A 27,744-nucleotide genomic window follows, 5' to 3' on the forward strand; every position below is an offset into this window, starting at 1 on the left:
ATGGAGGTGTGGAGTTATTGACACTGCTGTGTATATTTGGATGGAGGTGTGGAGTTATTGACACTGCTGTGTACATTTGGATAGAGGTGTGGAGTTATTGACACTGCTGTTTATATTTGGTTTGAGGTGTGGAGTTATAGACACTGCTGTGAATATTTGGATGGAGGTACGGAGTTATTGACGCTACTGTTTATATTTGGTTTGAGGTGTGGAGTTATTGACGCTACTGTTTATATTTGGTTTGAGGTGTGGAGTTATTGACACTGCTGTTTATATTTGGTTTGAGGTGTGGAGTTATTGACACTGCTGTGTATATTTGGATGGAGGTGTGGAGTTATTGACGCTACTGTTTATATTTGGTTTGAGGTGTGGAGTTATTGACACTGCTGTTTATATTTGGTTTGAGGTGTGGAGTTATTGACACTGCTGTGTATATTTGGAGGGAGGTACGGAGTTATTGACGCTACTGTTTATATTTGGTTTGAGGTGTGGAGTTATTGACGCTACTGTTTATATTTGGTTTGAGGTACGGAGTTATTGACACTGCTGTGTATATTTGGTTTGAGATACGGAGTTATTGACGCTGCTGTGTATATTTGGATGGATGTGTGGAGTTATTAACACTGCTGTGTATATTTGGTTTGAGGTGTGGAGTTATTGACGCTGCTGTGTATATTTGTTTTGAGGTACGGAGTTATTGACGCTGCTGTGTATATTTGGATGGATGTGTGGATTTGTTGACACTGCTGTGTATATTTGGATGGAGGTGTGGAGTTATTGACACTGCTGTGTATATTTGGTTTGAGGTACGGAGTTATTGATGCTGCTGTGTATATTTGGTTTGAGGTGTGGAGTTATTGACACTGCTGTGTATATTTGGATGGAGGTGTGGAGTTATTGACACTGCTGTGTATATTTGGATGGAGGTGTGGAGTTATTGACACTGCTGTGTATATTTGTTTTGAGGTACGGAGTTATTGACGCTACTGTTTATATTTGGTTTGAGGTACCGAGTTGTTAACACTGCTGTGTATATTTGAATGGTCTTACGGAGTTATTGACACTGCTTGGTATATTTGGTTTGAGGTACGGAGTTATTGACGCTGCTGTGTATATTTGGTTTGAGGTACGGAGTTATTGACGCTGCTGTGTATATTTGGATGGATGTGTGGAGTTATTGACACTGCTGTGTATATTTGGATAGAGGTACGGAGTTATTGACACTGCTGTGAATATTTGGATGGAGGTGTGGAGTTATTGACGCTGCTGTGTATATTTGGTTTGAGGTACGGAGTTATTGACGCTGCATGTGTATATTTGGATGGATGTGTGGAGTTATTGATGCTGCTGTGTATATTTGGTTTGAGGGACAGAGTTTTTAACACTGCTGTGTATATTTGGATGGAGGTGTGGAGTTATTGACACTGCTGTGTATATTTGGTTTGAGGTGTGGAGTTATTGACACTGCTGTGTATATTTAGATGGAGGTGCGGAGTTATTGACACTGCTGTGTATATTTGGTTTGAGGTGTGGAGTTATTGACACTGCTGTGTATATTTGGATGGAGGTACGGAGTTATTGACACTGCTGTGTATATTTGGATGGAGGTGCGGAGTTATTGACACTGCTGTGTATATTTGGATGGAGGTGTGGAGTTATTGACACTGCTGTGTATATTTGGTTTGAGGTGTGGAGTTATTGACGCTGCTGTGTATATTTGGTTTGAGGTACGGAGTTATTGACGCTGCTGTGTATATTTGGATGGATGTGTGGAGTTATTGACACTGCTGTGTATATTTGGATAGAGGTACGGAGTTATTGACACTGCTGTGTATATTTGGATGGAGGTGTGGAGTTATTGACGCTGCTGTGTATATTTGGTTTGAGGTACGGAGTTATTGACACTGCTGTGTATATTTGGATGGAGGTGTGGAGTTATTGACACTGCTGTGTATATTTGGATGGAGGTGTGGAGTTATTGACACTGCTGTGTAATCTGGTTTGAGGTGTGGAGTTATTGACACTGCTGTATATATTTGGATGGAGGTGTGGATTTATTGACACTGCTGTGTATATTTGGATAGAGGTGTGGAGATATTGACACTGCTGTGTATACTTGGATATAGGTGTTGAGTTATTCACACTGCTGTGTATATTTGGATGGTGGTACGGAGTTATTAACACTGCTGTGTATATTTGGTTTGAGGTACGGAGTTATTGACACTGCTGTGTATATTTGGATGGAGGTGTGGAGTTATTGACACTGCTGTGTATATTTGGATGGAGGTGTTGATTTATTGACACTGCTGTGTATATTTGGATAGAGGTGTGGAGTTATTGAAACTGCTGTGTATATTTGGATAGAGGTGTGGAGATATTGACACTGCTGTGTATACTTGGATATAGGTGTTGAGTTATTCACACTGCTGTGTATATTTGGATGGAGGTGTGGAGTTATTGACACTGCTGTGTATATTTGGATGGAGGTGTGGAGTTATTGACACTGCTGTGTATATTTGGTTTGAGGTGTGGAGTTATTGACACTGCTGTGTATATCTGGTTTGAGGTGTGGAGTTATTGACACTGCTGTGTATATTTGGATAGAGGTGTGGAGTTATTGACACTGCTGTGTATATTTGGATGGAGGTGTGGAGTTATTGATACTGCTGTGTATATTTGGATAGAGGTGTGGAGTTATTGACACTGCTGTGTATATTTGGATGGAGGTGTAGAGTTATTGACACTGCTGTGTATATTTGGATAGAGGTGTGGAGTTATTGACACTGCTGTTTATATTTGGTTTGAGGTGTGGAGTTATAGACACTACTGTGAATATTTGGATGGAGGTACGGAGTTATTGACGCTACTGTTTATATTTGTTTTGAGGTGTGGAGTTATTGACGCTACTGTTTATATTTGGTTTGAGGTGTGGAGTTATTGACACTGCTGTTTATATTTGGTTTGAGGTGTGGAGTTATTGACACTGCTGTGTATATTTGGATGGAGGTGTGTGGAGTTATTGACGCTACTGTTTATATTTGGTTTGAGGTGTGGAGTTATTGACACTGCTGTTTATATTTGGTTTGAGGTGTGGAGTTATTGACACTGCTGTGTATATTTGGAGGGAGGTACGGAGTTATTGACGCTACTGTTTATATTTGGTTTGAGGTGTGGAGTTATTGACGCTACTGTTTATATTTGGTTTGAGGTGTGGAGTTATTGACACTGCTGTGTATATTTGGTTTGAGATACGGAGTTATTGACGCTGCTATGTATATTTGGATGGATGTGTGGATTTGTTGACACTGCTGTGTATATTTGGATGGAGGTGTGGAGTTATTGACACTGCTGTGTATATTTGGTTTGAGGTACGGAGTTACTGACGCTGCTGTGTATATTTGGTTTGAGGTACGGAGTTATTGACGCTGCTGTGTATATTTGGATGGATGTGTGGAGTTATTGACACTGCTGTGTATATTTGGATAGAGGTACGGAGTTATTGACACTGCTGTGTATATTTGGATGGAGGTGTGGAGTTATTGACGCTGCTGTGTATATTTGGTTTGAGGTACGGAGTTATTGACACTGCTGTGTATATTTGGATGGAGGTGTGGAGTTATTGACACTGCTGTGTATATTTGGATGGAGGTGTGGAGTTATTTACACTGCTGTGTAATCTGGTTTGAGGTGTGGAGTTATTGACACTGTTGTGTATATTTGGATGGAGGTGTGGAGTTATTGATACTGCTGTGTATATTTGGATAGAGGTGTGGAGTTATTGACACTGCTGTGTATATTTGGATGGAGGTGTGGAGTTATTGACACTGCTGTGTATATTTGGATAGAGGTGTGGAGTTATTGACACTGCTGTTTATATTTGGTTTGAGGTGTGGAGTTATAGACACTACTGTGAATATTTGGATGGAGGTACGGAGTTATTGACGCTACTGTTTATATTTGGTTTGAGGTGTGGAGTTATTGACGCTACTGTTTATATTTGGTTTGAGGTGTGGAGTTATTGACACTGCTGTTTATATTTGGTTTGAGGTGTTGAGTTATTGACACTGCTGTGTATATTTGGATGGAGGTGTGGAGTTATAGACACTACTGTGAATATTTGGATGGAGGTACGGAGTTATTGACGCTACTGTTTATATTTGGTTTGAGGTGTGGAGTTATTGACGCTACTGTTTATATTTGGTTTGAGGTACGGAGTTATTGACACTGCTGTTTATATTTGGTTTGAGGTGTTGAGTTATTGACACTGCTGTGTATATTTGGATGGAGGTGTGGAGTTATTGACGCTACTGTTTATATTTGGTTTGAGGTGTGGAGTTATTGACACTGCTGTTTATATTTGGTTTGAGGTGTGGAGTTATTGACACTGCTGTGTATATTTGGAGGGAGGTACGGAGTTATTGACGCTACTGTTTATATTTGGTTTGAGGTGTGGAGTTATTGACGCTACTGTTTATATTTGGTTTGAGGTACGGAGTTATTGACACTGCTGTGTATATTTGGTTTGAGATACGGAGTTATTGACGCTGCTGTGTATATTTGGATGGATGTGTGGAGTTATTAACACTGCTGTGTATATTTGGTTTGAGGTACGGAGTTATTGACGCTGCTGTGTATATTTGGTTTGAGGTACGGAGTTATTGACGCTGCTGTGTATATTTGGATGGATGTGTGGATTTGTTGACACTGCTGTGTATATTTGGATGGAGGTCTGGAGTTATTGACACTGCTGTGTATATTTGGTTTGAGGTACGGAGTTATTGATGCTGCTGTGTATATTTGGTTTGAGGTGTGGAGTTGTTGACACTGCTGTGTATATTTGGATGGAGGTGTGGAGTTATTGACACTGCTGTGTATATTTGGATGGAGGTGTGGAGTTATTGACACTGCTGTGTATGTTTGCTTTGAGGTACGGAGTTATTGACGCTACTGTTTATATTTGGTTTGAGGTACGGAGTTGTTAACACTGCTGTGTATATTTGGATGGTCTTACGGAGTTATTGAAACTGCTTGGTATATTTGGTTTGAGGTACGGAGTTATTGACGCTGCTGTGTATATTTGGTTTGAGGGACGGAGTTATTGACGCTGCTGTGTATATTTGGATGGATGTGTGGAGTTATTGACACTGCTGTGTATATTTGGATAGAGGTACGGAGTTATTGACACTGCTGTGAATATTTGGATGGAGGTGTGGAGTTATTGACGCTGCTGTGTATATTTGGTTTGAGGTACGGAGTTATTGACGCTGCATGTGTATATTTGGATGGAGGTACGGAGTTATTGACACTGCTGTGTATATTTGGATGGAGGTGCGGAGTTATTGACACTGCTGTGTATATTTGGATGGAGGTGTGGAGTTATTGACACTGCTGTGTATATTTGGTTTGAGGTGTGGAGTTATTGACACTGCTGTGTATATTTGGTTTGAGGTACGGAGTTATTGACGCTGCTGTGTATATTTGGATGGATGTGTGGAGTTATTGACACTGCTGTGTATATTTGGATAGAGGTACGGAGTTATTGACACTGCTGTGTATATTTGGATGGAGGTGTGGAGTTATTGACGCTGCGGTGTATATTTGGTTTGAGGTACGAAGTTATTGACGCTGCTGTGTATATTTGGATGGATGTGTGGAGTTATTGATGCTGCTGTGTATATTTGGTTTGAGGGACAGAGTTTTTAACACTGCTGTGTATATTTGGATGGAGGTGTGGAGTTATTGACACTGCTGTGTATATTTGGTTTGAGGTGTGGAGTTATTGACACTGCTGTGTATATTTGGAAGGAGGTGCGGAGTTATTGACACTGCTGTGTATATTTGGATGGAGGTGTGGAGTTATTGACACTGCTGTGTATATTTGGTTTGAGGTGTGGAGTTATTGACACTGCTGACTATATTTGCATGGAAGTGTGGAGTTATTGACACTGCTGTATATATTTGGTTTGAGGTGTGGAGTTATTGCCACTGCTGTGTATATTTGGATGGAGGTGTGGAGTTATTGACACTGCTGTATATATTTGGTTTGAGGTGTGGAGTTATTGACACGGCTGTGTATATTTGGTTTGAGGTGTGGAGCTATTGACACTGCTGTGTATATTTGGATGGAGGTGCGGAGTTATTGACACTGCTGTGTATATTTGTTTTGAGGCGTGGAGTTATTGACACTGCTGTGTATATTTGGTTTGAGGTGTGGAGTTATTGACACTGCTGTGTATATTTGGATGGAGGTGTGGAGTTATTGACACTGCTGTGTATATTTGGATGGAGGTGTGGAGTTTTTGACACTGCTGTGTATATTTGGTTTGAGGTGTGGAGTTATTGACTCTGCTGTCTATATTTGGATGGAGGTGTGGAGTTATTGACACTGCTGTGTATATTTGGATGGAGGTGTGGAGTTATTGACACTGCTGTGTATATTTGGATGGAGGGGTGGATTTATTGACACTGCTGTGTATATTTGGATGGAGGTGTGGAGTTATTGACACTGCTGTGTATATTTGGATGGAGGTGTGGAGTTATTCACACTGCTGTGTATATTTGGTTTGAGGTGTGGAGTTATTGACACTGCTGTGTATATCTGGTTTGAGGTGTGGAGTTATTGACACTGCTGTGTATATTTGGATAGAGGTGTGGAGTTATTGACACTGCTGTGTATATTTGGATGGAGGTGTGGAGTTATTGACACTGCTGTGTATATTTGGATAGAGGTGTGGAGTTATTGACACTGCTGTGCATATTTGGATGGCGGTGTGGAGTTATTGACACTGCTGTGTACATTTGGATAGAGGTGTGGAGTTATTGACACTGCTGTTTATATTTGGTTTGATGTGTGGAGTTATAGACACTTCTGTGAATATTTGGATGGAGGTACGGAGTTATTGACGCTACTGTTTATATTTGGTTTGAGGTGTGGAGTTATTGACGCTACTGTTTATATTTGGTTTGAGGTGTGAAGTTATTGACACTGCTGTTTATATTTGGTTTGAGGTGTGGAGTTATTGACACTGCTGTGTATATTTGGATGGAGGTGTGGAGTTATTGACGCTACTGTTTATATTTGGTTTGAGGTGTGGAGTTATTGACACTGCTGTTTATATTTGGTTTGAGGTGTGGAGTTATTGACACTGCTGTGTATATTTGGAGGGAGGTACGGAGTTATTGATGCTACTGTTTATATTTGGTTTGAGGTGTGGAGTTATTGACGCTACTGTTTATATTTGGTTTGAGGTACGGAGTTATTGACACTGCTGTGTATATTTGGTTTGAGATACGGAGTTATTGACGCTGCTGTGTATATTTGGATGGATGTGTGGAGTTATTAACACTGCTGTGTATATTTGGTTTGAGGTACGGAGTTATTGACGCTGTTGTGTATATTTGGTTTGAGGTACGGAGTTATTGACGCTGCTGTGTATATTTGGATGGATGTGTGGATTTGTTGACACTGCTGTGTATATTTGGATGGAATTGTGGAGTTATTGACACTGCTGTGTATATTTGGTTTGAGGAACGGAGTTATTGATGCTGCTGTGTATATTTGGTTTGAGGTGTGGAGTTATTGACGCTACTGTTTATATTTGGTTTGAGGTGTGGAGTTATTGACACTGCTGTTTATATTTGGTTTGAGGTGTGGAGTTATTGACACTGCTGTGTATATTTGGATGGAGGTGTGGAGTTATTGACGCTACTGTTTATATTTGGTTTGAGGTGTGGAGTTATTGACACTGCTGTTTATATTTGGTTTGAGGTGTGGAGTTATTGACACTGCTGTGTATATTTGGAGGGAGGTACGGAGTTATTGATGCTACTGTTTATATTTGGTTTGAGGTGTGGAGTTATTGACGCTACTGTTTATATTTGGTTTGAGGTATGGAGTTATTGACACTGCTGTGTATATTTGGTTTGAGATACGGAGTTATTGACGCTGCTGTGTATATTTGGATGGATGTGTGGAGTTATTAACACTGCTGTGTATATTTGGTTTGAGGTACGGAGTTATTGACGCTGCTGTGTATATTTGGTTTGAGGTACGGAGTTATTGACGCTGCTGTGTATATTTGGATGGATGTGTGGATTTGTTGACACTGCTGTGTATATTTGGATGGAGGTGTGGAGTTATTGACACTGCTGTGTATATTTGGTTTGAGGAACGGAGTTATTGATGCTGCTGTGTATATTTGGTTTGAGGTGTGGAGTTATTGACACTGCTGTGTATATTTGGATGGAGGTGTGGAGTTATTCACACTGCTGTGTATATTTGGATGGAGGTGTGGAGTTATTGACACTGCTGTGTATATTTGTTTTGAGGTACGGAGTTATTGACGCTACTGTTTATATTTGGTTTCAGGTACGGAGTTGTTAACACTGCTGTGTATATTTGGATGGTCTTACGGAGTTATTGACACTGCTTGGTATATTTGGTTTGAGGTACGGAGTTATTGACGCTGCTGTGTATATTTGGTTTGAGGTACGGAGTTATTGACGCTGCTGTGTATATTTGGATGGATGTGTGGAGTTATTGACACTGCTGTGTATATTTGGATAGAGGTACGGAGTTATTGACACTGCTGTGAATATTTGGATGGAGGTGTGGAGTTATTGACGCTGCTGTGTATATTTGGTTTGAGGTACGGAGTTATTGACGCTGCATGTGTATATTTGGATGGATGTGTGGAGTTATTGATGCTGCTGTGTATATTTGGTTTGAGGGACAGAGTTTTTAACACTGCTGTGTATATTTGGATGGAGGTGTGGAGTTATTGACACTGCTGTGTATATTTGGTTTGAGGTGTGGAGTTATTGACACTGCTGTGTATATTTGGATGGAGGTGCGGAGTTATTGACACTGCTGTGTATATTTGGTTTGAGGTGTGGAGTTATTGACACTGCTGTGTATATTTGGATGGAGGTACGGAGTTATTGACACTGCTGTGTATATTTGGATGGAGGTGCGGAGTTATTGACACTGCTGTGTATATTTGGATGGAGGTGTGGAGTTATTGACACTGCTGTGTATATTTGGTTTGAGGTGTGGAGTTATTGACGCTGCTGTGTATATTTGGTTTGAGGTACGGAGTTATTGACGCTGCTGTGTATATTTGGATGGATGTGTGGAGTTATTGACACTGCTGTGTATATTTGGATAGAGGTACGGAGTTATTGACACTGCTGTGTATATTTGGATGGAGGTGTGGAGTTATTGACGCTGCTGTGTATATTTGGTTTGAGGTACGGAGTTATTGACGCTGCTGTGTATATTTGGATGGATGTGTGGAGTTATTGATGCTGCTGTGTATATTTGGTTTGAGGGACAGAGTTTTTAACACTGCTGTGTATATTTGGATGGAGGTGTGGAGTTATTGACACTGCTGTATATATTTGGTTTGAGGTGTGGAGTTATTGACACGGCTGTGTATATTTGGTTTGAGGTGTGGAGCTATTGACACTGCTGTGTATATTTGGATGGAGGTGCGGAGTTATTGACACGGCTGTGTATATTTGGTTTGAGGTGCGGAGTTATTGACACTGCTGTGTATATTTGTTTTGAGGCGTGGAGTTATTGACACTGCTGTGTATATTTGGTTTGAGGTGTGGAGTTATTGACACAGCTGTGTATATTTGGATGGAGGTGTGGAGTTATTGACACTGCTGTGTATATTTGGATGGAGGTGTGGAGTTTTTGACACTGCTGTGTATATTTGGTTTGAGGTGTGGAGTTATTGACTCTGCTGTGTATATTTGGATGGAGGTGTGGAGTTATTGACACTGCCGTGTATATTTGGATGGAGGTGTGGAGTTATTGACACTGCTGTGTACATTTGGATGGAGGTGTGGATTTATTGACACTGCTGTGTATATTTGGATGGAGATGTGGAGTTATTGACACTGCTGTGTATATTTGGATGGAGGTGTGGAGTTATTGACACTGCTGTGTATATTTGGTTTGAGGTGTGGAGTTATTGACACTGCTGTGTATATCTGGTTTGAGGTGTGGAGTTATTGACACTGCTGTGTATATTTGGATAGAGGTGTGGAGTTATTGACACTGCTGTGTATATTTGGATGGAGGTGTGGAGTTATTGACACTGCTGTGTATATTTGGATAGAGGTGTGGAGTTATTGACACTGCTGTGCATATTTGGATGGAGGTGTGGATTTATTGACACTGTTGTGTATATTTGGTTTGAGGTGTGGAGTTATTGACACGGCTGTGTATATTTGGTTTGAGGTGTGGAGCTATTGACACTGCTGTGTATATTTGGATGGAGGTGCGGAGTTATTGACACTGCTGTGTATATTTGTTTTGAGGCGTGGAGTTATTGACACTGCTGTGTATATTTGGTTTGAGGTGTGGAGTTATTGACACTGCTGTGTATATTTGGATGGAGGTGTGGAGTTATTGACACTGCTGTGTATATTTGGATAGAGGTGTGGAGTTATTGACACTGCTGTATATATTTGGTTTGAGGTGTGGAGTTATTGACACTGCTGTGTATATTTGGATGGAGGTGTGGAGTTATTGACACTGCTGTATATATTTGGTTTGAGGTGTGGAGTTATTGACACGGCTAAGTATATTTGGTTTGAGGTGTGGAGCTATTGACACTGCTGTGTATATTTGGATGGAGGTGCGGAGTTATTGACACTGCTGTGTATATTTGTTTTGAGGCGTGGAGTTATTGACGCTGCTGTGTATATTTGGATGGATGTGTGGAGTTATTGATGCTGCTGTGTATATTTGGTTTGAGGGACAGAGTTTTTAACACTGCTGTGTATATTTGGATGGAGGTGTGGAGTTATTGACACTGCTGTTTATATTTGGATGGAGGTGTGGAGTTATTGACACTGCTGTGAATATTTGCATGAAGGTGTGGAGTTATTGACACTGCTGTGTATATTTGGATGGAGGTGTGGAGCTATTGACACTGCTGTGTATATTTGGATGGAGGTGTGGATTTATTGACACTGCTGTGTATATTTGGATGGAGGTGTGGAGTTATTGACACTGCTGTGTATATTTGGATGGAGGTGTGGAGTTATTGACACTGCTGTGTATATTTGGTTTGAGGTGTGGAGTTATTGACACTGCTGTGTATATCTGGTTTGAGGTGTGGAGTTATTGACACTGCTGTGTATATTTGGATAGAGGTGTGGAGTTATTGACACTGCTGTGTATATTTGGATGGAGGTGTGGAGTTATTGACACTGCTGTGTATATTTGGATAGAGGTGTGGAGTTATTGACACTGCTGTGCATATTTGGATGGAGGTGTGGAGTTATTGACACTGCTGTGTACATTTGGATAGAGGTGTGGAGTTATTGACACTGCTGTTTATATTTGGTTTGAGGTGTGGAGTTATAGACACTTCTGTGAATATTTGGATGGAGGTACGGAGTTATTGACGCTACTGTTTATATTTGGTTTGAGGTGTGGAGTTATTGACGCTACTGTTTATATTTGGTTTGAGGTGTGGAGTTATTGACACTGCTGTTTATATTTGGTTTGAGGTGTGGAGTTATTGACACTGCTGTGTATATTTGGATGGAGGTGTGGAGTTATTGACGCTACTGTTTATATTTGGTTTGAGGTGTGGAGTTATTGACACTGCTGTTTATATTTGGTTTGAGGTGTGGAGTTATTGACACTGCTGTGTATATTTGGAGGGAGGTACGGAGTTATTGATGCTACTGTTTATATTTGGTTTGAGGTGTGGAGTTATTGACGCTACTGTTTATATTTGGTTTGAGGTACGGAGTTATTGACACTGCTGTGTATATTTGGTTTGAGATACGGAGTTATTGACGCTGCTGTGTATATTTGGATGGATGTGTGGAGTTATTAACACTGCTGTGTATATTTGGTTTGAGGTACGGAGTTATTGACGCTGCTGTGTATATTTGGTTTGAGGTACGGAGTTATTGACGCTGCTGTGTATATTTGGATGGATGTGTGGAGTTATTGATGCTGCTGTGTATATTTGGTTTGAGGGACAGAGTTTTTAACACTGCTGTGTATATTTGGATGGAGGTGTGGAGTTATTGACACTGCTGTTTATATTTGGATGGAGGTGTGGAGTTATTGACACTGCTGTGAATATTTGCATGAAGGTGTGGAGTTATTGACACTGCTGTGTATATTTGGATGGAGGTGTGGAGTTATTGACACTGCTGTATATATTTGGTTTGAGGTGTGGAGTTATTGACACTGCTGTGTATATTTGGATGGAGGTGTGGAGTTATTGACACTGCTGTATATATTTGGTTTGAGGTGTGGAGTTATTGACACTGCTGTGTATATTTGGATGGAGGTGCGGAGTTATTGACACTGCTGTTTATATTTGGTTTGAGTTGTGGAGTTATTGACACTGCTGTGTATATTTGGTTTGAGGTGTGGAGTTATTGACACTGCTGTGTATATTTGGATGGAGGTGCGGAGTTATTGACACTGCTGTGTATATTTGGTTTGAGGTGTGGACTTATTGACACTGCTATATACATTTGGTTTGAGGTGTGGAGTTATTGACACTGCTGTGTATATTTGGATGGAGGTGTGGAGTTATTGACACTGCTGTGTATATTTGGATGGAGGTGTGGAGTTATTGACTCTGCTGTGTATATTTGGTTTGAGGTGTGGAGTTATTGACACTGCTGTGTATATTTGGATAGAGGTGTGGAGTTATTGACACTGCTGTATATATTTGTTTTGAGGTGTGGAGTTATTGACACTGCTGTGTATATTTGGATGGAGGTGTGGAGTTATTGACACTGCTGTATATATTTGGTTTGAGGTGTGGAGATATTGACACGGCTGTGTATATTTGGTTTGAGGTGTGGAGCTATTGACACTGCTGTGTATATTTGGATGGAGGTGCGGAGTTATTGACACTGCTGTGTATATTTGGTTTGAGGTGTGGAGTTATTGACACTGCTGTGTATATTTGGATGGAGGTGTGGAGTTATTGACACTGCTGTATATATTTGGTTTGAGGTGTGGAGTTATTGACACGGCTAAGTATATTTGGTTTGAGGTGTGGAGCTATTGACACTGCTGTGTATATTTGGATAGAGGTGTGGAGATATTGACACTGCTGTGTATACTTGGATATAGGTGTTGAGTTATTCACACTGCTGTGTATATTTGGATGGAGGTGTGGAGTTATTGACACTGCTGTGTATATTTGGATGGAGGTGTGGAGTTATTGACACTGCTGTGTATATTTGGTTTGAGGTGTGGAGTTATTGACACTGCTGTGTATATCTGGTTTGAGGTGTGGAGTTATTGACACTGCTGTGTATATTTGGATAGAGGTGTGGAGTTATTGACACTGCTGTGTATATTTGGTTTGAGGTGTGGAGTTATTGACACTGCTGTGTATATTTGGATGGAGGTGTGGAGTTATTGACACTGCTGTGTATATTTGGATGGAGGTGTGGAGTTATTGACACTGCTGTGTATATTTGGATGGAGGTGTGGAGTTATTGACACTGCTGTGTATATTTGGATGGAGGTGTGGAGTTATTGACACTGCTGTATATATTTGGTTTGAGGTGTGGAGTCATTGACACTGCTGTGTATATTTGGATGGAGGTGTGGAGTTATTGACACTGCTGTATATATTTGGTTTGAGGTGTGGAGTTATTGACACTGCTGTGTATATTTGGATAGAGGTGTGGAGTTATTGACACTGCTGTGTATATTTGGTTTGAGGTGTGGAGTTATTGACACTGCTGTGTATATTTGGATGGAGGTGTGGAGTTATTGACTCTGCTGTGTATATTTGGATGGAGGTGTGGGGTTATTGACACTGCTGTGTATATTTGGATGGAGGTGTGGAGTTATTGACACTGCTGTGTATATTTGGATGGAGGTGTGGATTTATTGACACTGCTGTGTATATTTGGTTTGAGGTGTTGAGTTATTGATGCTGCTGTGTATATTTGGATGGAGGTGTGGAGTTATTGACACTGCTGTATATATTTGGTTTGAGGTGTGGAGTTATTGACACTGCTGTGTATATTTGGATGGAGGTGTGGAGTTATTGACACTGCTGTATATATTTGGTTTGAGGTGTGGATTTATTGACACTGCTGTGTATATTTGGATGGAGGTGTGGAGTTATTGACACTGCTGTATATATTTGGTTTGAGGTGTGGAGTTATTGACACGGCTGTGTATATTTGGTTTGAGGTGTGGAGTTATTGACACTGCTGTGTATATTTGGTTTGAGGTGTGGAGTTATTGACACTGCTGTGTATATTTGGATGGAGGTGTGGAGTTATTGACTCTGCTGTGTATATTTGGATGGAGGTGTGGAGTTATTGACACTGCTGTGTATATTTGGATGGAGGTGTGGAGTTATTGACACTGCTGTGTATATTTGGATGGAGGTGTGGATTTATTGACACTGCTGTGTATATTTGGTTTGAGGTGTTGAGTTATTGATGCTGCTGTGTATATTTGGATGGAGGTGTGGAGTTATTGACACTGCTGTATATATTTGGTTTGAGGTGTGGAGTTATTGACACTGCTGTGTATATTTGGATGGAGGTGCGGAGTTATTGACACTGCTGTGTATATTTGGTTTGAGGTGTGGAGTTATTGACACTGCTGTGTATATTTGGTTTGAGGTGTGGAGTTATTGACACTGCTGTGTATATTTGGATGGAGGTGTGGAGTTATTGACTCTGCTGTGTATATTTGGATGGAGGTGTGCAGTTATTGACACTGCTGTGTATATTTGGATGGAGGTGTGGAGTTTTTGACACTGCTGTGTATATTTGGATGGAGGTGTGGATTTATTGACACTGCTGTGTATATTTGGTTTGAGGTGTTGAGTTATTGATGCTGCTGTGTATATTTGGATGGAGGTGTGGAGTTATTGACACTGCTGTATATATTTGGTTTGAGGTGTGGAGTTTTTGACACTGCTGTGTATATTTGGATGGAGGTGTGGAGTTATTGACACTGCTGTATATATTTGGTTTGAGGTGTGGAGTTATTGACACTGCTGTGTATATTTGGATGGAGGTGTGGAGTTATTGACACTGCTGTATATATTTGGTTTGAGGTGTGGAGTTATTGACACGGCTGTGTATATTTGGTTTGAGGTGTGGAGCTATTGACACTGCTGTGTACATTTGGATGGAGGTGCGGAGTTATTGACACTGCTGTGTATATTTGGTTTGAGGTGTGGAGTTATTGACACTGCTGTGTATATTTGGTTTGAGGTGTGGAGTTATTGACACTGCTGTGTATATTTGGATGGAGGTGTGGAGTTATTGACTCTGCTGTGTATATTTGAATGGAGGTGTGGAGTTATTGACACTGCTGTGTATATTTGGATGGAGGTGTGGATTTATTGACACTGCTGTGTATATTTGGATGGAGGTGTGGATTTATTGACACTGCTGTGTATATTTGGTTTGAGGTGTTGAGTTATTGATGCTGCTGTGTATATTTGGATGGAGGTGTGGAGTTATTGACACTGCTGTGTATATTTGGATGGAGGTGTGGAGTTATTGACACTGCTGTGTATATTTGGATGGAGGTGTGGAGTTATTGACACTGCTGTGTATATTTGGATGGAGGTGTGGACTTATTGACACTGCTGTGTATATTTGGATGGAGGTGTGGAGTTATTGACACTGCTGTGTATATTTGGATAGAGGTGTGGAGTTATTGACACTGCTGTGTATATTTGGATGGAGGTGTGGAGTTATTGACACTGCTGTGTATATTTAGATAGAGGTGTGGAGTTATTGACACTGCTGTGTATATTTGGATGGAGGTGTGGAGTTACTGACACTGCTGTGTATATTTGGTTTGAGGTGTGGAGTTATTGGCACTGCTGTGTATATTTGGATGGAGGTGTGGAGTTATTGACACTGCTGTATATATTTGGATGGAGGTGTGGAGTTATTGACACTGCTGTGTATATTTGGTTTGAGGTGTGGAGTTATTAACACTGCTGTTTATATTTGGTTTGAGGTGTGGAGTTAATGATGCTGCTGTGTATATTTGGTTTGAGGTGTGGAGTTATTGATGCTGCTGTGTATAATTGGTTTGAGGTGTGGAGTTATTGACGCTGCTGTGTATATTTGGATGGAGGTCTGGAGTTATTGACACTGCTGTGTATATTTGGATGGAGGTGTGGAGTTATTGACACTGCTGTATATATTTGGTTTGAGGTGTGGAGTTATTGACACGGCTGTGTATATTTGGTTTGAGGTGTGGAGCTATTGACACTGCTGTGTATATTTGGATGGAGGTGCGGAGTTATTGACACTGCTGTGTATATTTGGTTTGAGGTGTGGAGTTATTGACACTGCTGTGTATATTTGGTTTGAGGTGTGGAGTTATTGACACTGCTGTGTATATTTGGATGGAGGTGTGGAGTTATTGACTCTGCTGTGTATATTTGGATGGAGGTGTGGAGTTATTGACACTGCTGTGTATATTTGGATGGAGGTGTGGAGTTATTGACACTGCTGTGTATATTTGGATGGAGGTGTGGATTTATTGACACTGCTGTGTATATTTGGTTTGAGGTGTTGAGTTATTGATGCTGCTGTGTATATTTGGATGGAGGTGTGGAGTTATTGACACTGCTGTATATATTTGGTTTGAGGTGTGGAGTTATTGACACTGCTGTGTATATTTGGATGGAGGTGTGGAGTTATTGACACTGCTGTATATATTTGGTTTGAGGTGTGGAGTTATTGACACTGCTGTGTATATTTGGATGGAGGTGTGGAGTTATTGACACTGCTGTATATATTTGGTTTGAGGTGTGGAGTTATTGACACGGCTGTGTATATTTGGTTTGAGGTGTGGAGTTATTGACACTGCTGTGTATATTTGGTTTGAGGTGTTGAGTTATTGATGCTGCTGTGTATATTTGGATGGAGGTGTGGAGTTATTGACACTGCTGTATATATTTGGTTTGAGGTGTGGAGTTATTGACACTGCTGTGTATATTTGGATGGAGGTGCAGAGTTATTGACACTGCTGTGTATATTTGGTTTGAGCTGTGGAGTTATTGACACTGCTGTGTATATTTGATTTGAGGTGTGGAGTTATTGACACTGCTGTGTATATTTGGATGGAGGTGTGGAGTTATTGACTCTGCTGTGTATATTTGGATGGAGGTGTGCAGTTATTGACACTGCTGTGTATATTTGGATGGAGGTGTGGAGTTATTGACACTGCTGTGTATATTTGGATGGAGGTGTGGAATTATTGACACTGCTGTGTATATTTGGTTTGAGGTGTTGAGTTATTGATGCTGCTGTGTGTATTTGGATGGAGATGTGGAGTTATTGACACTGCTGTATATATTTGGTTTGAGGTGTGGAGTTATTGACACTGCTGTGTATATTTGGATGGAGGTGTGGAGTTATTGACACTGCTGTATATATTTGGTTTGAGGTGTGGAGTTATTGACACTGCTGTGTATATTTGGATGGAGGTGTGGAGTTATTGACACTGCTGTATATATTTGGTTTGAGGTGTGGAGTTATTGACACGGCTGTGTATATTTGGTTTGAGGTGTGGAGCTATTGACACTGCTGTGTATATTTGGATGGAGGTGCGGAGTTATTGACACTGCTGTGTATATTTGGTTTGAGGTGTGGAGTTATTGACACTGCTGTGTATATTTGGTTTGAGGTGTGGAGTTATTGACACTGCTGTGTATATTTGGATGGAGGTGTGGAGTTATTGACTCTGTTGTGTATATTTGGATGGAGGTGTGGATTTATTGACACTGCTGTGTATATTTGGATGGAGGTGTGGAGTTATTGACACTGCTGTGTATATTTGGATGGAGGTGTGGAGTTATTGACACTGCTGTGTATATTTGGATGGAGGTGTGGAGTTATTGACACTGCTGTATATATTTGGTTTGAGGTGTGGAGTTATTGACACGGCTGTGTATATTTGGTTTGAGGTGTGGAGCTATTGACACTGCTGTGTATATTTGGATGGAGGTGCGGAGTTATTGACACTGCTGTGTATATTTGGTTTGAGGTGTGGAGTTATTGACACTGCTGTGTATATTTGGTTTGAGGTGTGGAGTTATTGACACTGCTGTGTATATTTGGATGGAGGTGTGGAGTTTTTGACACTGCTGTGTATATCTGGATGGAGGTGTGGAGTTATTGACACTGCTGTGTATATTTGGTTTGAGGTGTGGAGTTATTGACTCTGCTGTGTATATTTGGATGGAGGTGTGGAGTTATTGACACTGCTGTGTATATTTGGATGGAGGTGTGGAGTTATTGACACTGCTGTGTATATTTGGATGGAGGTGTGGATTTATTGACACTGCTGTGTATATTTGGTTTGAGGTGTTGAGTTATTGATGCTGCTGTGTATATTTGGATGGAGGTGTGGAGTTATTGACACTGCTGTGTATATTTGGATGGAGGTGTGGAGTTATTGACACTGCTGTGTATATTTGGATGGAGGTGTGGAGTTATTGACACTGCTGTGTATATTTGGATGGAGGTGTGGACTTATTGACACTGCTGTGTATATTTGGATGGAGGTGTGGAGTTATTGACACTGCTGTGTATATTTGGATAGAGGTGTGGAGTTATTGACACTGCTGTGTATATTTGGATGGAGGTGTGGAGTTATTGACACTGCTGTGTATATTTAGATAGAGGTGTGCAGTTATTGACAATGCTGTGTATATTTGGATGGAGGTGTGGAGTTATTGGCACTGCTGTGTATATTTGGATGGAGGTGTGGAGTTATTGACACTGCTGTATATATTTGGATGGAGGTGTGGAGTTATTGACACTGCTGTGTATATTTGGATGGAGGTGTGGAGTTATTGACTCTGCTGTGTATATTTGGTTTGAGGTGTGGAGTTATTAACACTGCTGTGTATATTTGGTTTGAGGTGTGGAGTTATTGACACTGCTGTGTATATTTGGATGGAGGTGTGGAGTTATTGACACTGCTGTGTATATTTGGATGGAGGTGTGGAGTTATTGACACTGCTGTATATATTTGGTTTGAGGTGTGGAGTTATTGACACGGCTGTGTATATTTGGTTTGATGTGTGGAGCTATTGACACTGCTGTGTATATTTGGATGGAGGTGCGGAGTTATTGACACTGCTGTGTATATTTGGTTTGAGGTGTGGAGTTGTTGACACTGCTGTGTATATTTGGTTTGAGGTGTGGAGTTATTGACACTGCTGTGTATATTTGGATGGAGGTGTGGAGTTATTGACTCTGCTGTGTATATTTGGATGGAGGTGTGGAGTTATTGACACTGCTGTGTATATTTGGATGGAGGTGTGGGGTTATTGACACTGCTGTGTATATTTGGATGGAGGTGTGGATTTATTGACACTGCTGTGTATATTTGGTTTGAGGTGTTGAGTTATTGATGCTGCTGTGTATATTTGGATGGAGGTGTGGAGTTATTGACACTGCTGTATATATTTGGTTTGAGGTGTGGAGTTATTGACACTGCTGTGTATATTTGGATGGAGGTGTGGAGTTATTGACACTGCTGTATATATTTGGTTTGAGGTGTGGAGTTATTGACTCTGCTGTGTATATTTGGATGGAGGTGTGGAGTTATTGACACTGCTGTATATATTTGGTTTGAGTTGTGGAGTTATTGACACGGCTGTGTATATTTGGTTTGAGGTGTGGAGTTATTGACACTGCTGTGTATATTTGGTTTGAGGTGTGGAGTTATTGACACTGCTGTGTATATTTGGATGGAGGTGTGGAGTTATTGACTCTGCTGTGTATATTTGGATGGAGGTGTGGAGTTATTGACACTGCTGTGTATATTTGGATGGAGGTGTGGAGTTATTGACACTGCTGTGTATATTTGGATGGAGGTGTGGATTTATTGACACTGCTGTGTATATTTGGTTTGAGGTGTTGAGTTATTGATGCTGCTGTGTATATTTGGATGGAGATGTGGAGTTATTGACACTGCTGTATATATTTGGTTTGAGGTGTGGAGTTATTGACACTGCTGTGTATATTTGGATGGAGGTGCGGAGTTATTGACACTGCTGTGTATATTTGGTTTGAGGTGTGGAGTTATTGACACTGCTGTGTATATTTGGTTTGAGGTGTGGAGTTATTGACACTGCTGTGTATATTTGGATGGAGGTGTGGAGTTATTGACTCTGCTGTGTATATTTGGATGGAGGTGTGCAGTTATTGACACTGCTGTGTATATTTGGATGGAGGTGTGGAGTTATTGACACTGCTGTGTATATTTGGATGGAGGTGTGGATTTATTGACACTGCTGTGTATATTTGGTTTGAGGTGTTGAGTTATTGATGCTGCTGTGTATATTTGGATGGAGGTGTGGAGTTATTGACACTGCTGTATATATTTGGTTTGAGGTGTGGAGTCATTGACACTGCTGTGTATATTTGGATGGAGGTGTGGAGTTATTGACACTGCTGTATATATTTGGTTTGAGGTGTGGAGTTATTGACACTGCTGTGTATATTTGGATGGAGGTGTGGAGTTATTGACACTGCTGTATATATTTGGTTTGAGGTGTGGAGTTATTGACACGGCTGTGTATATTTGGTTTGAGGTGTGGAGCTATTGACACTGCTGTGTATATTTGGATGGAGGTGCGGAGTTATTGACACTGCTGTGTATATTTGGTTTGAGGTGTGGAGTTATTGACACTGCTGTGTATATTTGGATGGAGGTGTGGAGTTATTGACTCTGCTGTGTATATTTGGATGGAGGTGTGGATTTATTGACACTGCTGTGTATATTTGGATGGAGGTGTGGAGTTATTGACACTGCTGTGTATATTTGGATGGAGGTGTGGATTTATTGACACTGCTGTGTATATTTGGTTTGAGGTGTTGAGTTATTGATGCTGCTGTGTATATTTGGATGGAGGTGTGGAGTTATTGACACTGCTGTGTATATTTGGATGGAGGTGTGGAGTTATTGACACTGCTGTGTATATTTGGATGGAGGTGTGGAGTTATTGACACTGCTGTGTATATTTGGATGGAGGTGTGGACTTATTGACACTGCTGTGTATATTTGGATGGAGGTGTGGAGTTATTGACACTGCTGTGTATATTTGGATAGAGGTGTGGAGTTATTGACACTGCTGTGTATATTTGGATGGAGGTGTGGAGTTATTGACACTGCTGTGTATATTTGGATGGAGGTGTGGAGTTACTGACACTGCTGTGTATATTTGGTTTGAGGTGTGGAGTTATTGGCACTGCTGTGTATATTTGGATGGAGGTGTGGAGTTATTGACACTGCTGTATATATTTGGATGGAGGTGTGGAGTTATTGACACTGCTGTGTATATTTGGTTTGAGGTGTGGAGTTATTAACACTGCTGTTTATATTTGGTTTGAGGTGTGGAGTTATTGATGCTGCTGTGTATATTTGGTTTGAGGTGTGGAGTTATTGATGCTGCTGTGTATAATTGGTTTGAGGTGTGGAGTTATTGACGCTGCTGTGTATATTTGGATGGAGGTGTGGAGTTATTGACACTGCTGTGTATATTTGGATGGAGGTGTGGAGTTATTGACTCTGCTGTGTATATTTGGTTTGAGGTGTGGAGTTATTAACACTGCTGTGTATATTTGGTTTGAGGTGTGGAGTTATTGACACTGCTGTGTATATTTGGATGGAGGTGTGGAGTTATTGACACTGCTGTATATATTTGGTTTGAGGTGTGGAGTTATTGACACTGCTGTGTATATTTGGATGGAGGTGTGGAGTTATTGACACTGCTGTATATATTTGGTTTGAGGTGTGGAGTTATTGATACGGCTGTGTATATTTGGTTTGAGGTGTGGAGCTATTGACACTGCTGTGTATATTTGGATGGAGGTGCGGAGTTATTGACACTGCTGTGTATATTTGGTTTGAGGTGTGGAGTTATTGACACTGCTGTGTATATTTGGTTTGAGGTGTGGAGTTATTGACACTGCTGTGTATATTTGGATGGAGGTGTGGAGTTATTGACTCTGCTGTGTATATTTGGATGGAGGTGTGGAGTTATTGACACTGCTGTGTATATTTGGATGGAGGTGTGGAGTTATTGATGCTGCTGTGTATATTTGGTTTGAGGTGTGGAGTTATTGACGCTGCTGTGTATATTTGGATGGAGGTGTGGAGTTATTGACACTGCTGTGTATATTTGGATGGAGGTGTGGAGTTATTGACTCTGCTGTGTATATTTGGTTTGAGGTGTGGAGTTATTAACACTGCTGTGTATATTTGGTTTGAGGTGTGGAGTTATTGACACTGCTGTGTATATTTGGATGGAGGTGTGGAGTTATTGACACTGCTGTATATATTTGGTTTGAGGTGTGGAGTTATTGACACTGCTGTGTATATTTGGATGGAGGTGTGGAGTTATTGACACTGCTGTATATATTTGGTTTGAGGTGTGGAGTTATTGACACGGCTGTGTATATTTGGTTTGAGGTGTGGAGCTATTGACACTGCTGTGTATATTTGGATGGAGGTGCGGAGTTATTGACACTGCTGTGTATATTTGGTTTGAGGTGTGGAGTTATTGACACTGCTGTGTATATTTGGTTTGAGGTGTGGAGTTATTGACACTGCTGTGTATATTTGGATGGAGGTGTGGAGTTATTGACACTGCTGTGTATATCTGGATGGAGGTGTGGAGTTATTGACACTGCTGTGTATATTTGGTTTGAGGTGTGGAGTTATTGACTCTGCTGTGTATATTTGGATGGAGGTGTGGAGTTATTGACACTGCTGTGTATATTTGGATGGAGGTGTGGAGTTATTGACACTGCTGTGTATATTTGGATGGAGGTGTGGATTTATTGACACTGCTGTGTATATTTGGTTTGAGGTGTTGAGTTATTGATGCTGCTGTGTATATTTGGATGGAGGTGTGGAGTTATTGACACTGCTGTGTATATTTGGATGGAGGTGTGGAGTTATTGACACTGCTGTGTATATTTGGATGGAGGTGTGGAGTTATTGACACTGCTGTGTATATTTGGATGGAGGTGTGGACTTATTGACACTGCTGTGTATATTTGGATGGAGGTGTGGAGTTATTGACACTGCTGTGTATATTTGGATAGAGGTGTGGAGTTATTGACACTGCTGTGTATATTTGGATGGAGGTGTGGAGTTATTGACACTGCTGTGTATATTTAGATAGAGGTGTGCAGTTATTGACAATGCTGTGTATATTTGGATGGAGGTGTGGAGTTATTGGCACTGCTGTGTATATTTGGATGGAGGTGTGGAGTTATTGACACTGCTGTATATATTTGGATGGAGGTGTGGAGTTATTGACACTGCTGTGTATATTTGGATGGAGGTGTGGAGTTACTGACTCTGCTGTGTATATTTGGTTTGAGGTGTGGAGTTATTAACACTGCTGTGTATATTTGGTTTGAGGTGTGGAGTTATTGACACTGCTGTGTATATTTGGATGGAGGTGTGGAGTTATTGACACTGCTGTGTATATTTGGATGGAGGTGTGGAGTTATTGACACTGCTGTATATATTTGGTTTGAGGTGTGGAGTTATTGACACGGCTGTGTATATTTGGTTTGATGTGTGGAGCTATTGACACTGCTGTGTATATTTGGATGGAGGTGCGGAGTTATTGACACTGCTGTGTATATTTGGTTTGAGGTGTGGAGTTGTTGACACTGCTGTGTATATTTGGTTTGAGGTGTGGAGTTATTGACACTGCTGTGTATATTTGGATGGAGGTGTGGAGTTATTGACTCTGCTGTGTATATTTGGATGGAGGTGTGGAGTTATTGACACTGCTGTGTATATTTGGATGGAGGTGTGGAGTTATTGACACTGCTGTGTATATTTGGATGGAGGTGTGGATTTATTGACACTGCTGTGTATATTTGGTTTGAGGTGTTGAGTTATTGATGCTGCTGTGTATATTTGGATGGAGGTGTGGAGTTATTGACACTGCTGTATATATTTGGTTTGAGGTGTGGAGTTATTGACACTGCTGTGTATATTTGGATGGAGGTGTGGAGTTATTGACACTGCTGTATATATTTGGTTTGAGGTGTGGAGTTATTGACACTGCTGTGTATATTTGGATGGAGGTGTGGAGTTATTGACACTGCTGTATATATTTGGTTTGAGGTGTGGAGTTATTGACACGGCTGTGTATATTTGGTTTGAGGTGTGGAGTTATTGACACTGCTGTGTATATTTGGTTTGAGGTGTGGAGTTATTGACACTGCTGTGTATATTTGGATGGAGGTGTGGAGTTATTGACTCTGCTGTGTATATTTGGATGGAGGTGTGGAGTTATTGACACTGCTGTGTATATTTGGATGGAGGTGTGGAGTTATTGACACTGCTGTGTATATTTGGATGGAGGTGTGGATTTATTGACACTGCTGTGTATATTTGGTTTGAGGTGTTGAGTTATTGATGCTGCTGTGTATATTTGGATGGAGATGTGGAGTTATTGACACTGCTGTATATATTTGGTTTGAGGTGTGGAGTTATTGACACTGCTGTGTATATTTGGATGGAGGTGCGGAGTTATTGACACTGCTGTGTATATTTGGTTTGAGGTGTGGAGTTATTGACACTGCTGTGTATATTTGGTTTGAGGTGTGGAGTTATTGACACTGCTGTGTATATTTGGATGGATGTGTGGAGTTATTGACTCTGCTGTGTATATTTGGATGGAGGTGTGCAGTTATTGACACTGCTGTGTATATTTGGATGGAGGTGTGGAGTTATTGACACTGCTGTGTATATTTGGATGGAGGTGTGGATTTATTGACACTGCTGTGTATATTTGGTTTGAGGTGTTGAGTTATTGATGCTGCTGTGTATATTTGGATGGAGGTGTGGAGTTATTGACACTGCTGTATATATTTGGTTTGAGGTGTGGAGTCATTGACACTGCTGTGTATATTTGGATGGAGGTGTGGAGTTATTGACACTGCTGTATATATTTGGTTTGAGGTGTGGAGTTATTGACACTGCTGTGTATATTTGGATGGAGGTGTGGAGTTATTGACACTGCTGTATATATTTGGTTTGAGGTGTGGAGTTATTGACACGGCTGTGTATATTTGCTTTGAGGTGTGGAGCTATTGACACTGCTGTGTATATTTGGATGGATGTGCGGAGTTATTGACACTGCTGTGTATATTTGGTTTGAGGTGTGGAGTTATTGACACTGCTGTGTATATTTGGTTTGAGGTGTGGAGTTATTGACACTGCTGTGTATATTTGGATGGAGGTGTGGAGTTATTGACTCTGCTGTGTATATTTGGATGGAGGTGTGGAGTTATTGACACTGCTGTGTATATTTGGATGGAGGTGTGGAGTTATTGACACTGCTGTGTATATTTGGATGGAGGTGTGGATTTATTGACACTGCTGTGTATATTTGGTTAGAGGTGTTGAGTTATTGACGCTGCTGTGTATATTTGGATTGAGGTGTGGAGTTATTGACACTGCTGTGTATATTTGGATGGAGGTGTGGAGTTATTGACACTGCTGTGTATATTTGGATGGAGGTGTGGAGTTATTGACACTGCTGTGTATATTTGGATGGAGGTGTGGACTTATTGACACTGCTGTGTATATTTGGATGGAGGTGTGGAGTTATTGACACTGCTGTGTATATTTGGATAGAGGTGTGGAGTTATTGACACTGCTGTGTATATTTGGATGGAGGTGTGGAGTTATTGACACTGCTGTGTATATTTGGATGGAGGTGTGGAGTTATTGACACTGCTGTGTATATTTAGATAGAGGTGTGGAGTTATTGACACTGCTGTGTACATTTGGATGGAGGTGTGGAGTTATTGACACTGCTGTATATATTTGGTTTGAGGTGTGGAGTTATTGACACTGCTGTGTATATTTGGATGGAGGTGTGGAGTTATTGACACTGCTGTATATATTTGGTTTGAGGTGTGGAGTTATTGACACTGCTGAGTATATTTGGATGGAGGTGTGGAGTTATTGACACTGCTGTATATATTTGGTTTGAGGTGTGGAGTTATTGACACGGCTGTGTATATTTGGTTTGAGGTGTGGAGTTATTGACACTGCTGTGTATATTTGGTTTGAGGTGTGGAGTTATTGACACTGCTGTGTATATTTGGATGGATGTGTGGAGTTATTGACTCTGCTGTGTATATTTGGATGGAGGTGTGCAGTTATTGACACTGCTGTGTATATTTGGATGGAGGTGTGGAGTTATTGACACTGCTGTGTATATTTGGATGGAGGTGTGGATTTATTGACACTGCTGTGTATATTTGGTTTGAGGTGTTGAGTTATTGATGCTGCTGTGTATATTTGGATGGAGGTGTGGAGTTATTGACACTGCTGTATATATTTGGTTTGAGGTGTGGAGTCATTGACACTGCTGTGTATATTTTGATGGAGGTGTGGAGTTATTGACACTGCTGTATATATTTGGTTTGAGGTGTGGAGTTATTGACACTGCTGTGTATATTTGGATGGAGGTGTGGAGTTATTGACACTGCTGTATATATTTGGTTTGAGGTGTGGAGTTATTGACACGGCTGTGTATATTTGCTTTGAGGTGTGGAGCTATTGACACTGCTGTGTATATTTGGATGGATGTGCGGAGTTATTGACACTGCTGTGTATATTTGGTTTGAGGTGTGGAGTTATTGACACTGCTGTGTATATTTGGTTTGAGGTGTGGAGTTATTGACACTGCTGTGTATATTTGGATGGAGGTGTGGAGTTATTGACTCTGCTGTGTATATTTGGATGGAGGTGTGGAGTTATTGACACTGCTGTGTATATTTGGATGGAGGTGTGGAGTTATTGACGCTGCTGTGTATATTTGGATGGAGGTGTGGATTTATTGACACTGCTGTGTATATTTGGTTAGAGGTGTTGAGTTATTGACGCTGCTGTGTATATTTGGATTGAGGTGTGGAGTTATTGACACTGCTGTGTATATTTGGATGGAGGTGTGGAGTTATTGACACTGCTGTGTATATTTGGATGGAGGTGTGGAGTTATTGACACTGCTGTGTATATTTGGATGGAGGTGTGGACTTATTGACACTGCTGTGTATATTTGGATGGAGGTGTGGAGTTATTGACACTGCTGTGTATATTTGGATAGAGGTGTGGAGTTATTGACACTGCTGTGTATATTTGGATGGAGGTGTGGAGTTATTGACACTGCTGTGTATATTTAGATAGAGGTGTGGAGTTATTGACACTGCTGTGTACATTTGGATGGAGGTGTGGAGTTACTGACACTGCTGTGTATATTTGGTTTGAGGTGTGGAGTTATTGGCACTGCTGTGTATATTTGGATGGAGGTGTGGAGTTATTGACACTGCTGTATATATTTGGATGGAGGTGTGGAGTTATTGACACTGCTGTGTATATTTGGTTTGAGGTGTGGAGTTATTAACACTGCTGTTTATATTTGGTTTGAGGTGTGGAGTTATTGATGCTGCTGTGTATATTTGGTTTGAGGTGTGGAGTTATTGATGCTGCTGTGTATATTTGGTTTGAGGTGTGGAGTTATTGACGCTGCTGTGTATATTTGGATGGAGGTGTGGAGTTATTGACACTGCTGTGTATATTTGGATGGAGGTGTGGAGTTATTGACTCTGCTGTGTATATTTGGTTTGAGGTGTGGAGTTATTAACACTGCTGTGTATATTTGGTTTGAGGTGTGGAGTCATTGA

Source organism: Hypanus sabinus, unplaced genomic scaffold (assembly GCF_030144855.1).
Source record: "Hypanus sabinus isolate sHypSab1 unplaced genomic scaffold, sHypSab1.hap1 scaffold_605, whole genome shotgun sequence".
NCBI lineage: Eukaryota > Metazoa > Chordata > Chondrichthyes > Myliobatiformes > Dasyatidae > Hypanus > Hypanus sabinus.